This window comes from Alexandromys fortis, unplaced genomic scaffold (assembly GCF_014885135.2).
Source record: "Alexandromys fortis isolate MF-2015 unplaced genomic scaffold, M_Fortis_MF-2015_v1.1 scaffold_87, whole genome shotgun sequence".
NCBI classification, from domain to species: Eukaryota; Metazoa; Chordata; class Mammalia; order Rodentia; family Cricetidae; genus Alexandromys; species Alexandromys fortis.
In genome coordinates this window covers 1,966,682-1,983,518 of record NW_026067971.1, presented here as the reverse complement: position 1 = coordinate 1,983,518, position 16,837 = coordinate 1,966,682, and the positions used below count along the sequence as shown (strand labels likewise).

The window sequence follows — 16,837 nt, the reverse complement described above, 5'->3', positions numbered from 1 at the left end:
CCTTCCTATTTTTACATTAGCATCTTCACTTGTTATCTTTCATTGCTTTTACATTGAAAATAGATTCTTCTCTCATACAATACATCCTGACCACAGTTTCCCCTGACTCTGCTTCTCCCAGTTCCCTTCTCCCCCAGACTCACTCCCCTTCTCTTTCTTTTCAGAAAAGAAGACAAAGAGACAACAACAAAACAGGATGTAGTGAGACAAGGCTAAAGCCCTCACATGGAAGCTGGACAAGCAACCCAATGGGAGGAAAAGAGTCTCAGAGCAGGCAAGAGAGTCTGGGCCACACCTGCTTCCACTCTTAGGTGCCCCACAGAAACACAGAGCTAACAGTCATAGTATATATGCAGAAGACCTGGTACCGACCCATGTAGGCTCTGTGTTGTCCCTTCAGTCTCTGGGAGCCCATGGGAACATTGCTTAGCTGATTCAGTGGGCCATGTTCTGCTGGTGTCCTCCATCCCCTCTGACTCCTACAGACTTTCTTCTTCATCTTCCTTGGGGTTTCCTAAGCTCTAAGGGGAGAGACTCTATGGAGGCCTCCCATTTAGACTCTCTCTCTCTTTCTCTNAGTGGGCCATGTTCTCCTGATGTACTCCTTCTGTCTACTTCTACAGTCTTTCCTCTTCTTCTTCCACAAGGTTTCCTGATCTCTGAGGGGAAGGACTCTATGGAGGCCTCCCATTTAGACTCTCTCTCTCTTTCTCTTTCTCTCTCTCTCTCTCTCTCTCTCTCTCTCTCTCTCTCTCTCTCTCTCCACAATGTCTGCTTGTGAGTCTCTGCACTTGCTCCCATTGACTAGAATTAAATTGAATATATTGTTCAGGGTGAAGAAATTTGACCGTGTTAGAATCTGTAAACACGGTGTTTTTGTTTACTTAGGACTTTTGAGATTCTTTCAGAAAAATGCATAATTTATACAGTAGACTTACATTTTTATGTATTTATTCAATAATTATTTGATGATATTATCAGTAATACTATTTTTAATGTTGCCCTCAAACTGTTGGTTAGTGGTAAAGAGAGACACGTTCATTTTGCTGTATTCACTTTGAACTTCGTGACTTTGCTAAATTAATTTATTCATCCTAGTAGTATTTTGAAGATTCTTTAGTACTAACACAGTTTTGCTATGTAATCATAGGATTTTATTTATTTTATGGTCTTTATGTTTCTGCGTTTTTGTCTCATTTTCCATAAGCATCCAATACAATCCAGATGCAAATAATGAAGACGACGTCTGCTTTGTGACCGACCTGAAGCATTTTCTCTCACCACTGTGTATAACCTAAACTTCGTGGTGTTATTTCAAGATTCTTTTTTATTATTAAGAAAAATTCTTCCTGTTTCTACATTTCAGGAATCTTTTAAAGATTTGTTTTTAAGTATTTAAGGGATTTATTTTATTTTATGTAAGTGATGCTTCTCTCACGTGTATGTCTGTGCACTGCATGTGTGCCGGATGACTGCAGGTGTCAGAAAAGAGCACCGGATGCCCCATAACTGGAGCTGTGAAGAGTTTCGACCCACCATGTGGGTGTTGGGATTCTAACCTGTGGCTTCTGCAAGAACAAGTGCTCTTAACTACTTTCCGAGGTCTACAGCCAATAATCTATTTCTTTTTATTCTATGTGTATGAACTTTTTCCTTCATGCGTATCTGTGCACCACATGCATCCAGTGTCTGCAGGGGACAAAGGGCGAGACTGATCCCCTGGAGCTGAAATTATACTCGGTTGTGAACTGGAATTACAGATGGTTGTGACCCACCCTGTGGGTGATGGGAACTGAACAAACCCAAGTCCTCTGCTGGAGCAACAAGTCCTCATGGAGAAACAGTGACTTTTATCAAATATTTTCTTCCTATAAGTACCAGAATAATCATTCAGATTAGGTTGTGAGGTTAAAAAGTATGCATTTTAATTCCCAGAGGAGACATAGAAAATGATGCAAGCCAATATGGATATAAAAGACGAGAGTAAAAATGTGATCCTAAAAAGTCATAAGAACAACTAGAGCAAGTGACCAAAGAGCGAGACACCGAACACATCACATTATAACTACATGAAATTTGAAGACGTTTTAATGTCTACTACATGTGTTGTAAAACCCACAATATATTTTGCTTTGGTCTGAAAGAGTTTAATCTCATCTATGTCAATTTTACAAAGGTAAACAAAGAGTTCTTCTCACTATTTAATGACACACACACCACCCCCATTTTCTTCATCCTCACCATCAAACCCGCACTTTTGTCTGCTTGTGTGTCCCATTGGCTGAAGACTTCATTTCGTATTTTTATAGTTCAGGTGAGCTGGTATGGAATTCTTACCTTTTCCTTTAGTTTTCAATAATTTGATTGAGACAATGTCATAGTGTAGTTTTCTGGATCCTGATGTTTATCCTGTCTCGGTCTGTTGGATTTTGTTTTTATATATTATTGCTTTCATCATACTTGGACATTTTTCAGGCATTTCTTCAGATAAATTTCCTTTCCTTTCTCTTTGGGGCTCCATAAGTTATTAGCATTTCTGATGCCTTCTTTGGTTTTGTTCTCATTTTTCTCTCCTCGTTGCAGTTAGATACTTCCTTTGATACTTCCTCTAGTTACATTGATGCCTTCCCTCTTCCACACAACTCAGGGTTAAATTTTAATGTAAAATGTTTATTTTCAACATTCCATTTTTGTTTTAAACTTCTCATTATTTTTCCAGAGTTTGTATTTTTCTCTTAAAGCATCTCTTCTTTTCACCATTACACATTTCTTATTTTCCAAACCCTTTAGAATTTTTTATATTTTTAAAAATCCTGTTGCCAGTTCAGATAACTGAACCATGGATGTCTATGGACAATATTTGGTTTTGATTATGGATCATGTTTTCTTGATTTCTCATTGTAGAAACTCAGTATTATTCTCTGACTATAAAGCATCTAGAAACTCAAATTAGAACACAGAAAAAGGAAATGGAGATGACGTTCATTTTATTTCGTTTATTTCAGATAATACTACAGCAATGGAGACTTTACATACGGATGAAAGGAATCTAGGACTGGACTCCTTGCTCAGTTCTATTCATGATTAGCCTAACTTCCAGCTTCCTGGGATGTAATTAACTGCTTGACATTGTCAATATTTGATTTGGGATGAATTTGGATCTAGTGGCAGATACTTTTAAAGATTCTCCTTTGATTTGATTTATACAAACCGAGAGAATCTTAACTCTACAAAAGTGAAGAGGTCTCTCCTTTCCATCTGATGTCTAGATGGTGTGTCTCTGCAACTAGGTAAAATGTGTGGAAAGGAGAAAGAGTTTAGGCTGAGCAAGTTGTTTCTGTTTTCAACCTCTCAACTCTTTTGGATTGCAGCCTGTTCCTCTGGCCCACACTTCTCATCTAAGGTTCAGTTGGGTGTTAACTGAGATTTCTGTCCCACCCAGTCCCAAAGAAACACACAGAGGTCTACATTAACTATAAACTGATTGGCCCAGTAGCTCAGGCTTCTTATTAATTAATTATTATAACATATCAGCCCATAATTTTTGTCTTTGTTAGCCACTTGGCTTGGTACCTTTTTGGTGAGGGAGTCACATCTTGCTAGCTCTGTGTCTGGCTTCCTTTCTGTCTGGGTGATGACTGCAGACTGACTGTTTCCTCTTCCCTGAATTCTTGTGGACCTGCCTCTGCTTCCTGCCTGGTCTCCTTGCTGTACTTTCTGCCTGGCTACTGGCCAATCAGCTTTTATTTAAAATACTAGTGACAGGGTACAGACCATTGTCCCACAGCAGTTGGGTTTCTTTGGAATGATGGGCTGGCTCTTCCATTCATACTACCAAAACTAGAAAACTCTCCCTAGTGTGGAATATGCCCTTGTTGTATGGACATCTGTGAAATTCTGTTTTCTTCTACTGAATTTTGATCTATCGGTATCTTCTTTATCCACTGTTCTTTTATAGCTTTATAGAAAAGATTAGCCGTATGGCTTCTTTCAGGCTCTACGTTGTGAAGGACATTTACATCCTTGTACATCCTCACTGGTGGTGGAACACAAGATCTTGTATTTTCTGCCCATCATTAAATTTCCAGTGATGAAGATATGGAAATTTCTCTAAAGTTCTTGTACACATATATAATGTGAAATAGAGATAATGCAGATGTGTAGAGGAGCAAAGAGAACATGATGTTCACCTATGTAAGACAAAATAATAGAAACCACTGAAACAGCTGTAGGACGCTTTTAAACAAAGGTACCATTGACCTAGAGAAGTTTAGTTTTGGAGGATAGCATTGACCTAGACCTATAAGCACTCCTAAATCAGAAGTGGATAAATGCCTTTCAGAAAAAAAAAAAAACATTGGCACAGTGTTTTAAATCTAGATCTTAAAAAATGATCATGGTTACTCTGGAAATCCAGCATCCTGGTGGGGGGTTGAAGAACATGAAAAGGATTTTTTGTGAAGAAATCCTTCCTCTAACTCAGCTCACTCCGGCAGAGCACGTATAGCACAGCTAGATTGAAAGTATGTTATAGGACTCATTGCTCATCTGTGTCTGGGTCATTCTCTTGGCAATGTGCAAGCTTTTAGGAGACAATCAAAAGTTGGAGAGAGTTGAGCTGGTGAGTGAGGACAGAAGTCATGTACTGTATGAAAAAGAATTATGCAATATTTAGGAACTAAGCCAGGTCTGGCATCTTGTTAGGCTCACAGGAAGAAGACTCAACAATACCAGTAGAAACACATGAAATGATATTCTTTAACCCAGAACTGAGAACACACGTGGGTTAAAGTAACACGACAACTTCAGCCTTCCCACTACATAGCATGCCACATTGTTTTATTACACAGAAAATAAGTAAAATTTAAAATAACTGCTAGAAAGAAATGGCATAGACCATGGACAGCCTCATTGCATTGAGTGCTCATTGACTCCCCACATACAGATTTACCACATGCCCTAATATTTGTAGATACAGTATGAGTAACTCTGAGCCAGCGAGGGTCAAACAGTCTCTTTCAGGTCCATTTTCTACTGGTGCCAATGATATTACTCTAACACTAAAACACTGATATCAACAGCATTGTATTAGAGTTGATGTTTCCCTGATGACATTGGCATCATTCTGTTGGCATCAAGCCTGTTGGCCTAGCCTCTCCATAGGCAATCATTGTTACATTTGTGGGATTTATTCAATGCTTGATTCAGTGTATGTCTATGCTGGACCTGCTTTTTAAGGTCTGACAATACATAATAAACAATAGTAACAATCAAAGGCTCAGAGAATGAAATAAACTTTCAAAAAGTGTGTGGGGGGGGAGGGTTAGGCCCAAAACTGTGAGCCTATGTCCACCTTGTCTGAAGGTCAGAGAGGTTTAGCTTGTTCAAAGTTGTTGACAACAATTGTGGCTTCATACCCAGACCTAGGGTGTGGTTACTTGGTGTTTTGGACATTAAGATGGCCCATACAGGTAGAGCCACTGTTATGACCAATGGTCAGGATATTCAAGCATAATTTTTCTCCTTCTTTTAAAATAGTAGCTTTGACCTTGGGAGTGGCTGCCTTCGTTAAACTTGGTCTAGGGTGGGTTCACTGCCTAAACAACAGAATGCTAATGATTTGATGAAGTACTGAAGCAAGTAACTGTTGTGTTGTCCTTTGTATCATGGTAAAGCAGTCTTTTGTCTTCTTCCCCTGCTGTATTGGGGTATGAAAGTGTGTGGAAAATTAGCTGTGGGTGATTTCAGTGTTCACTGGAACTCCCGGTGCTAGCCTATGTGTCTATTTTATTATTTTCACTTGTGTCTTTGTTTGGTAAGTGGTATACTTGTTGAAGCTGGTCTCTGACATGTGTATGTGTGTGTGTGTGTGTGTGTGTGTGTGTGTGTGAGAGAGAGAGAGAGAGAGAGAGAGAGAGAGAGAGAGTGAGAATGGGACGAGAACATTTTACCTGAAGTATGACAGTATCAGAAGTTCTGTAGAATGGGGAGTATGCCACCATGTGATGCTCTTTAAACAGATCACAAATGTGAGAAGTTCAAGGTTTTCTTTAGCAAACCATCTGTAATTGAGTGGATCAAAAGGAAGATTATGATCTACAGAGGATGAGAAACACATTCCTTGCTTCCTTTCGCCAGACTTCACTGAAACTTGGACCACTGACCACACTGATGCCCATATGCAATCCTGGTGTACTGGGATGACCTTATTGCTTAAGTCAGAAGTGACAGTGGGTGGAAAGGAGAGAGCCTGTGGCCATTACCCAGGAGAAAAAAAGTGCTGCCCACAAAGCAAGGACACTTCAAAGTCCCATGGTGAACAAAGTGTGGCTTTGGGGAAGGGTGAAGAAGGGTGCCATTAATAAAATAAGTATTTTGCAGCCATCCCTATTAATAAAGCTACCTATGTTATTCCAATATACCAAATGCATCCACTTTCATTCCAGAACCAACAGATTCCTTTTGTGATCATGGCAAAGCCTGACACAAAGTTCTAATAAAAACTACTGATGTTTCTCAACACATTAATAAAGATAAGCAACATCCTTCCCAATTTGGCCTCAACCTCTCGCCTCACAATCAATCAGCTGCTTTCGCAAGGCAGTCAACATCTAGTCCTTCTTTGCTATGAATGATCTCTCCATGTTATGTGGAGACAGTGAAATAAACTTTCAACAAACACATGTACACACACATCCGTGTTTGTGTGTGTGTGCGTACACATGTGCGTATATACCTATGCAGACTGTTCTTGCTGGCTGTTCGTCCTGACTTTAATTTCCTGAGGAAACAACAGTTCATTTCCATGGTTGGACTGTATGTAAGAAGACCCATAAGGGAATAAATAAAATCAATTTATGTTTCTAATCATGTGACATTTTAATTGTCAACTTGACATAATCAAGAATCATTGAGCAAGTAGGTATTTATGAGGGCTTTTCTAGCTCTGGCTGGCCTAAGGGCATGTCTACAGAGGTGACCTTAGCTGATGAGAGATGACCTAGCTAAAAGTAGGTGTCACCATTCCACCTGGAGTTTAGTCCAGAACTAGTAAGCACAGAGAGAGCAATCTGAGCATCAGGCATGCATGCATTCCTTCTGTCTCTGCCCTTGACTGTGAATGTGACTAGCTGTTTTGAGTTCTTGCTGCCTTGACTTGCCTGTGATGAGGGGCTGTAACCTAGAATTGAGCTAGAAAACAAAACAAGTCCAACTTTCTTCCCTCAGTAGCTTTCTGTCAGGATGTTTTATACCAGCAACAGAAATTAAACCAACACCTATTCTAGGTACCCAGAACAGAATAAACACTCAACAAGATAAAAATATAGACAGATTTAATTGAGGCAGACACCATAGTTTTTTTTTTCCTCCCTAGGTTGATCCTACATCCATCTAGAACTGGAACTCAATATAAAACAAATACAACTAGATATAGGAGTTTCTTTTCCTGGATAGTGTGTATGCTCACACACACACACACACACACACACACACATATACATGCACAAGTCTTTATAAAGGAGCACAGAGAATCCAGTTTATCAGCTACCTAACCCTTTTTGGTTTGTGCTTCAGAAGCCAAGGTTGGGGAAATGGAGAGGCAGGAGACACAGTGATGACATGACAGAGGAAGAAAGGCAACAAAAGAATTGTGGGCAATGATTAAGTGCTTCAGAATTTACACAGTGAAATATGGACACTTTAAATGGCTTTGCTATATGCTTCTTTTCAAACTGAGCAATTTCAAACACCCCACGCTGCTCCAAGATTAATTGAGTTCTGCATGCTTTTAGCTTGCTTTGGGTACCAAGGAGAAAGGGATTCCACAGAACCTGTATTTGCCCAGAGTAAAGACAGTATCTCATTAATGTATGATGAATAGCCATTTGTAGAGTGATTAATTAGTCATCTTGACAATAAAGTGAGCCTACCTACATGGCTTTGCTTGGACTCACATTTTCACATGTAGAAAAAAAGGAGAGAAATGTCTTACTTTCCCGTGCTTCCTCTCTGCATCCAGCCCATGGAAAAACCCAAAGGCCTTTGCATATTCTGGTCTTGTCTGATTGCATCTGGTTTGTCTTTAGGAACAACAGCCCTGAAATGGAAGCTCTCCCGCGTGATTGATGACTTCTCTTTCTATGTACAAGTTGGAAATTCAGAAAGGGATTTTTCCCCTGTAGGTCTCACCGCTTATTGGTACACAAGTTATTTCCACTTTGCTGCAGAATTGATTTGCAGCACTGGTGTATGAGTTTGTATATTTTTCTCACTGGCCTGTCACAAAGCATAAGTCAGCAAGTCTTCCACTGCATGATGGATGATGTAGCCAGGAGCCTCGCGGCAATGTTTCCATTAAAAGGATGAGCATATTGTCATTAGCGTTCGGGGACTGGAATAATCCAAATTCTGTACCTTGACATTTCTCAAACTATATTATTTAGTAGCACCAGTTTCCCCCACATCCAGCACCATCCAATGGGCCTAGGGAAGATTCCTTTATCTCCAATTGCTGACTGTATTAAAGGTACCCCAAATGCCAAAGCATCAGCTGTCAGAGTTCTAATCTTATCTTACATTTTGCTCCTCTCCAAATAAAATTGTCTTTTTTTAAAAAAAAAAAAAAGTTGAAAAGAAAAAAGAAGGAAATAGAACCCACATGCAGAGAGAATTAGAAAGAGCCGTAAACATGAGGACATACTTGGGCATCCTCATAACCTACCTACGGAAAACTATTAAGAAAACTATTAAGAAAAGCAGCACCAAGCTTTGAACTCCTGGTTTCTGGTTTCTTTAAAAGTCATTTCTATTTGACAGCGTGACAATCCTCATCCTCCCCTCCTTCCTCACCTCCCCACACCTTCAAGTATTCTCTTATAAAGTGTGCATACCCGAGGAGGGTGCTCATTACCTGTTAAATATGTAGATGAGCCTGGAAACTCACCCAGGGCTCCTAGATAGATGCTAGAACTTGGCCCGATGTGTGGATCCATAACACTTTGGTGCTGTTATTTTTCATCACGGAAAGACGCAACACACCTGTCAGATTAGCTTCCTGTGTCCATCGTGCTGATGTAGTTATTAGACATGACAGTCAGTGCTGGCTTCTTTGAGCCTCCAGTTGCCAGGCTTCTTGGGCCTCTGTACTCCTCTAGTTGTTTCTAGGCCTTCTTATTTCCCAGGGAAAGGTGAATGCGCTATCAACCCATTCCTGCAGCCCCACAAGGCAGGACAATCAGACGCTATAGGGAGTAGAGTCAAGCAGGAACTCAGTTTATTACTGTGAGTGTCAGCTTATATAGTTTAAGTGACATGGTATGATGCCAATGAGAGGCAGCCAAACCCACCCTCTGGCTGGAGGGGGCCTCGACCTAATTTTTGCTGTCTCATCCTCATTCAAATTCGAGCCAGGCTTTTCTCTGTCCTACAGGCCTTGAAGTACTTGAGCCAGGCTTTTTTCTGCCCTATAGGCCTCGAGATACAGGCCCTGAGATAATGTTGGCCCAACAGTCAGGAGGCCTGGTATGTTAGAACTGCCTGGGAGAGAGAGACATACAGGTGTTTGACATGTATGGCCTACACTGATGAAGGTGAAGACGTCAACTGTAGTGGTATTTCACTTGGGTTTTAATAAAGCTTTCCGAAGTTCAGACAGTAAAACAGTCACACTGATCAGCCTACAGACAGATAGTGGGGACACACACCCATAATCCCAGTAGCCATACTAGTTTACCATAGAAACCAGGTTAGTGGTGCACGCCTTTAATCCCAACCCTAGAGAGGAATATAAGACGGGAGGAGACAGCTCTTAGACAGTCTCATTCTGAGATTTCTGGAGGCAGGATCGCCATTTCGGACTGAGGTAGAGGTAAGAGCCAGTGGCTGGCTGCTTTGCTTTTCTGACCTTCAGGTTGAAGCCCAATTTCTGTCTCTGGGTTTTTACTAATCATGCTTCAGTCAATGATTGATCACATGGGTTTAAGGTGACTTAGTACCTTTTTGGAGACAAAAGACATATAACTCTATCTTAGCATAACAGATAAATTACATATTATATTTGCCCGCACTAACAGCCACACAAGAACAAACTTTTTCTTACCAGTTTTTACGTCCATGGTTAGCAAATCATTTCCAAAGTGTGGGAGTCAGGAGGGAAAGTAAAATCCCCCCAAGTGGAGACGTTCAGTGGAACTATAACTGACACCTCCTTTATTAAAGACAGATTTACTTTTCTCATTTAATATGTCTGAAATCAGAGGTGTCCTATAATTAATCAAGGGTGTGTCTTAGTTTAACTGGCAGCGTTTTTATTTCTTAATGGAGCATAAAATATCATCGTGACTTGTAATTGATGAAAGTTTTAGATTTGATGGAATGTGGTAAGTGGTGAGAACAGACGTTGCCAGTGAATTCTCAGGTGTTCCATTAGGTGACCTCTGGGTGCCATTTGAGGGTACGGCTGCCACCTCCACAAGACACAGAAGCCACAGAGATACTTGAGCCGCCCGGCATGCGTTTAGTCAACATCAGAGGTCTAAAAGTTGGTGTGATCTCGGTGATGAAACACAACTAATTAAACACCTGCTCATTAGGAAGAGGGTTGTGCAGGATAGCAACATTGTAAAACAGTATAGATAATTTCTATGGGAACCACCAGGGATATATGTTATTAAGTATAAAACAAGAGCCCTGATCTTTTGATATCAGTCTGATAAACTTAATAGGAATTAATAGACTGCTTAGGTATCTCTTGACAACTTCCATTACCAAACTCGCCATAAAACTAAATTACGCATCTCTAAGAGAATTCAATCAATACCATATCCAGGTCTCACTGTTTTTATGTGACTTCAAGACAGCAATAAATATACTTTGATTTTTTTGATTTGCTTTAAGTGTTTGAATCCAAGTGAACTATTACAAGTTTTAAAAACTAGTGACAGTCTCATATTTTATTCTTTGAATTTCTCAGGCCTTTGAATTCAGCGACTCTATGATTTTGTTTATTTATTTTTGCTAATTTATTGCTCATTTCAACAATACAAATGACAGAGAAACAGGAACAGAGCGATCACTTCTAAGTAAATAAGAAAACAAGCTTTATGTATCTTACAAAGGATTCCTATTTTAAAGAAGACTCTTGTAGATTTTATAAGACTAGAACCAATTAGTAAGGGAGCCATTGAACTCATCATATGTAACAATAACAACCAAGATGAAGATGAAACAGGAGAGCAGACAAATCTACCTGGGACTCACGAGCAATTTCACAGAAGAGAAAATCAACAGGGAAAAGTTACCAAGTGGGCAGGGCAAGGAAACAGACACCAGACAGAGGGGCCTGGGCTTGCAATGACAAGGAGGAGGGACATGAGAGAGGCAGCTGCTCTGGAAATCAGCAGGGAGCTGTTTCCTGTCCACAGTAAAGATCCAGCTTTGAGGCTAAGGAAGGAGAAGGCGCTGAAGCGCCCTGCGTGTGTGCGCTGAGGAGTGGCTCTTTTTCTCGACCATGGTGGATACTAGTTATGAAATGATGACTTCACCAGCCTCCCTCGGGAAGGAACTTTTGTTTCTGTGAAGTGTATGTAAGCAGCATGGCTTGACCTGGCAGTTCTTTCCTCGGGTCCACTCTCTAGCAGCTGGTTGCCTGAAGAGCAGCAAGCTGTCCTCAGATTAAGCAGAATCAAGGACGGCAAAAGGAGAAACCGTGAAAGCAGACCCCTTTGTAGTTTGAACATTTTAAGAGAATCCCTGGTGGGCAAGAGCTGTCAGCAAGAGAAGGGGGTGCATTAAGCCTGTTGATTTGTGGGAAGTGGATCCAGTTCGGGAACAGATCTTACCAGACACAGGAACCTGGATTCTTCTACTCTGAATACTTCTGCACAGAGTTGTTAGTTTTATTTAGGACTCTCTCTAGCCAGAGATGGACTGATATCTGTCAAGCACCAGGATTATATAAATAAAGTAGCATTACAAAACAAGAGGTATCTGCACTGGTTCATATTAATGACATGCTAACACTTCATGGTGGGTCAGATTTTTTGTGACAAGCGTTCTCTGCCAAGAGCATGGGGCAGAATACAGGTGACATGTGTAGCCACACCTTAAAAATAAGTGCAGCATGTAAGTCACATGTGACCCTGACTATCAGGGGACAGATACCTTGAAAATAATGAGTTTTATCTTATTTCTTGCCCCACCATGCACATTCTGGCTCCCTGCAGGTCACAGATGGAGATCTATTCCATGTGACCTGGAGCTTGGAGCTGTTGTGAGTAAGACTTTCTTTACAATGAATGCAGTATTTTAGAGTCAACAGACTGCAGAGTCTTTCATCTGTGCACCATCTTGTGTGTGATAAAGCTGGAGTCCCTGTCAGAGAAATGATTTCACAGGAGGCCAGATCACTGCGAACATGGAACACCAGTAGGTCCCCTTTACACCTGGAAATGCAGGGATTACCTACTCCTCTTCCTGCCAGACAGAATTTCTGTCTTCCTTTCTCAAAGCCTAGGCCTTCTATGTGATTATTTTATGTGTTCTTTTGTCTTATTGAATTACATATAACATTTAATGTTCATTAATGTATTGCTTAAAAATCATATCAGCAATATTATAACATTAGTTTAAACAATAGAATACTCAGCTACAAAAATGAGTTAATAAATATCTTTTATAAACTAGTGTTACCTTATTCAAAAAGAGAAATAGACTCAAAAATATGAGAAAGACACAATCTTTGATTTTCAAGATTCAAAACCTGATACTTTTTTCAACATGTATCACTGTACAGTCGGAGAATCTACAGTCGGAGGATTATTCAGGAAATGTTTTTCTTTGTATTAATGCTATTGCCTCTACCCTTGACCTTAGAGTGGTCAGCTTTCAAGAGCCTTGGGTCAAAAATTCTATCCTTTATAAACAATATAGTCTCAGGTACAAGTTGATCAATGAACAAAGAATATATAAAATACATGCTCTCCAGCCAAAGAGTACAGATGCATAAATGAGATTAAACTAGAAAATTCTCCAGGACAGTTGCATCTAGAGGGAAGTAGCCACTCCAGAGTCCAGGTCTTCTGACTTCAAGGTCATATATTGTGTAGACATCTCAGCGGAGTTAATCTTGGGCAACCAGACAGGGAGATGGTGACCCCACTAAACACAGGCTGGACTTTGCCTTTTATATTCACAACCTGAGAGCAGAAGAAGGGTTCTTGGGGTGAAAAGGGGGTACAGAGACCAGGAATGGGAGGGGAAATATAACACAGTAAAATAAATAATAAATGGAGATGCCATAATAAAAATCTACTGCTTTTATGTTAGCTTTTAAAATTAGCATGAAAAGACATGACAGTTCAAAAAGAAAGACTGCGCAAGTCCAAAGGAACATGCATCATGACATCAATCTTTCTCTTCATCTAGTTGCTTCCAGCTGTTTCCAGAAAATGTAATTGTAGATGAAAAAGATATTAACTAAACATTAATATTAGGTAGCTGTGCCAATACATATATCACAATGTTTGTACACTATTGTGCATTGCATGAATTATAAACCATAAATAGAATCAATTTGCCAGTTATATGAGTAATAACCAATAACCATTTAGGTATGTACCAGCCATGCCAATTCTTTTCTGGGAGTTCTCACCACCCGATGCCCTGTCCCTCACTGTTTCTGCGGTGCTCTCCATTCATGAAGGTGACTAGCCTGTTACTGAGTCAGGACCTTTTCCCTTAGTCACATGGAGAAAGTTCTTCATTAAGTCAACATTGTTAAAAAATTCTCTTATTCCCTGTCATATTGTATTTTACATAGTGGAGTGCAGGGGGCGCAAAGGTCCTTGTGTCCACAGAGCACTAGAGAAACAAGGAATGTTCCATGCACAGGGACCTCTCCTCAATGGAGAGATAAAACACCTGCTTTCTGCCCAGAAGGCTGGGGATGACGTTTTCTAAGACCTGGGGATGTTTTTTGCTGTTGTGGAGACAGACCACACCCACTCTTTGCGAAGAAGGAAGAAGGTAGACCTCACCCAAATCCCCCAGAATGGCTATGCCAGCCGAGATCCCCCCTTCCTAGAAGTCACCCATCCTTAGGGGAGATGTCACATGTACTTTATGACCTGCTTACTATAGTGATATTTTAATAAATAAAATGATGTTTTAAAGTAGAGTGCTGTTTTAACAAATAAAGCTTGCCTGAAGATCAGAGTGCTAAACCAGTAGAGACCAGGAAGTAGTGGCTCATACCTTTAACCCAAAGACTCAGGAGACTGAGGCAGAGGGATCTCTGTTAGTTCAAGGGGACCCTGGCTAACAAGACTGAATCTGTCTAAAAGAGAAAGAGAGCTCACACAAAGGTGATTCTAGCAGTTGGATCCCACACCTTTAATCCCAGCAGTAGGGAGGTGGAGAAAAGAGTGATATGGCTGGAAGGAGAGGGGAATGTAAGGCAGAAGGACACAGGAACTCATTGCAGTCTGAGGTTTGATGGAGACAGATAAAGTCTGGAGATGCAGTCTGAGGACAGAATTACCCCTTCTATCTGAACATTGGTAGAGGTAAAGGAACTCTCTCTCTAATGGCTGGACTTTCTGCTTCTCTGATCTTCAACATTAACTCCCATATCTGACTTTGGGATTTTATTGTTAAGACCAACTAGAATTCATGCTATAGCAGACCTCTATGCTAACTCAGTCAGAGACCACACCAGATCTGAAGCCCTTTAGTTATAGAGCCCACCCTCGTGGTCGCGTGTACTTGTTAAAAAAAAGTTTCTATGTAGTCATGCCTTAAGCTTTATTGTACACCTGGAATTGGACTGATTGTTGCCTGGAAACCTGGGATGGGAGTGATTACTGCCTGACAACTTTCTCAAATTGTACTGTGTCTTAAATATGCTGACAATGAACCGTCTGGCACCAAGCTCCCCAGTCTGATCCATGTTGACAAAGTCGACCTGAATGGGATTTTCTCCCTGAGTTTGAGGTGTATGTGTTTCTGTCTATCAAGACTCCCACTCCGCATTTATCAGTTTATTTTCCTCTAGTTAGGCTTTTGCAGTCTAAACAGTCACTCTTTGAATAGGAACACCCCGACACACGCAATGGCTACAATACTTTCCGCAGTACTATTTCTTAAAAATAAAATTCTGAAAAGTATTTCACTTTTCCAAATTAACACTCCAGGATTTTTCTTTTAGCATTGCTCTTTGGCCCTTCCGCCCCTCAGAAATCATTTGTTGATGGTTTTATCAGTGGGAATACAGTAGTTTATGAAGAAACTCCTGGAACATTAAGCTCTGTATGATGTTTCCAGACGTAAGATGCTTACCTCAAGACTGCAGCACATATTCCTTTATGTTCTCCATGTTTTCTCTAAAGTTTCTTCTCAATATCCTGTGTCTTCTCTCTGGTACGAATAATAAGAGCATCTCCTGTAACATCCTTGCTGGCTGCTCACTGTACTTCTCACTACTACATGATAATTTCATGACTCTCCTGCTATAAATTTTAATTAAAATTTAAATTGATTCTCTAAGGCCTTTAGTTAAATAATGAAGTAACTGTAATACAGAGTCTGTCCGCCCCTTTCAGACGTTTAAATGTTACCATCTTTCCAGTGTTCTATAATTGTTGTTATTATTATCATTACTACTGCTTTATGGTGCAGAGGAACAAACCTGGAGCCCTGTCCTTGCTGAGGATGTGCTCTGCCACGGACTTACAGCTCCATCCCTCAACTTTCTATGGCATGTTTCTGTTGCTGACACTCATTTGTACTTAGAGCACAGTGTTAAAGAATAGTAATAACAAATGTTTCTCTGTTCTTTAGGAAGAATACTTCCAATGATTTACTAAGCAGTGTTCCTGCTTTGTGGAAGTTATGATATAAATGATCAAGAGGAACTTAACAAAATTTAATATACATTCTTGATAAAAATGCACAAGGGTCAATCCAGGCAGTGATAGCACATGCCTTTAATCCCAGCCTTTAATCGGAAGAGAGAGGCAAGCAGATCTCTATGAGTTCAAGGCCAGCCTGGCTTTACTTGAAAAGCTTTTGAGCCATTGATGACGTACAGTGACAAATTTCACGGTGACACTATCTTATATGTTTTCCATTGCGTCCTATGGAACTATGGTGAGAATCCAGGGTATTGTCTGCTTAGTGTACGATGAGTTCACTTCAATAATCAAATTTCTTTTCCATTTCAGTCTTCATAATTGTGGATGTCATATTGAAATCTAGACTGTCTGACTCCCTCCATCCTTGTGCAGTTATTAAACATTTTTATAATTTTCATAGTCTTATCACTCATGTATCTAGTGATTTTATGTATCTAGCTATTTAGGAGGAGCCTGATTTCTTTCCTATGAATGGTCAATATCCCTTACGAATGAATGGCTATCCATGAAAATATCAAGTCACCATCAAAATCAGCATCCTTTAAACTTTCTCATTCCTATGCCTTCCTTTCTGGTTTATTTTTAACAACTGCAATATTCCTATCTCACCTGCAATGCCTGATTAACTAAAATGTTTTATTATCTGTATTCCAATTATAAAAGTTCTATTCTTCTTTCAATAGCCAGTTTGATCTTTGATTTTGACATAACGTTTTCCTCACACACAGTATGTTGATACAGCTTCTATAAAGCTCACCTTGAAGCCACGGAAGGGTCAGTGAGATGGGCTGCTGTCACACCAGCTGCTGTGCTGCGGCTCAGGTACCATCTCCAGCATGGCCACATGTGGAGGACGTAAGAAGGGCTTCTCCCTCCCCTCTCTCTCCCTCCCTCCCCCCCCCTCTCTCCCTCCCTCCCTCCCCCCC

The 16,837-nt window shown here is 40.4% G+C and overlaps 1 long non-coding RNA gene across 1 annotated transcript; it reads right to left on the bottom strand.

Annotated features, from left to right (window-relative positions):
- Positions 1–11,323: 11,323 nt before the first annotated feature.
- On the bottom strand, positions 11,324–16,786 carry LOC126509735 (uncharacterized). Its single transcript, XR_007594248.1, has 3 exons — positions 16,669–16,786; positions 15,337–15,414; positions 11,324–13,196 (listed from the first exon to the last, which is right to left on the bottom strand). It is a non-coding gene; the product is annotated as an uncharacterized lncRNA (long non-coding RNA).
- Positions 16,787–16,837: the final 51 nt, after the last annotated feature.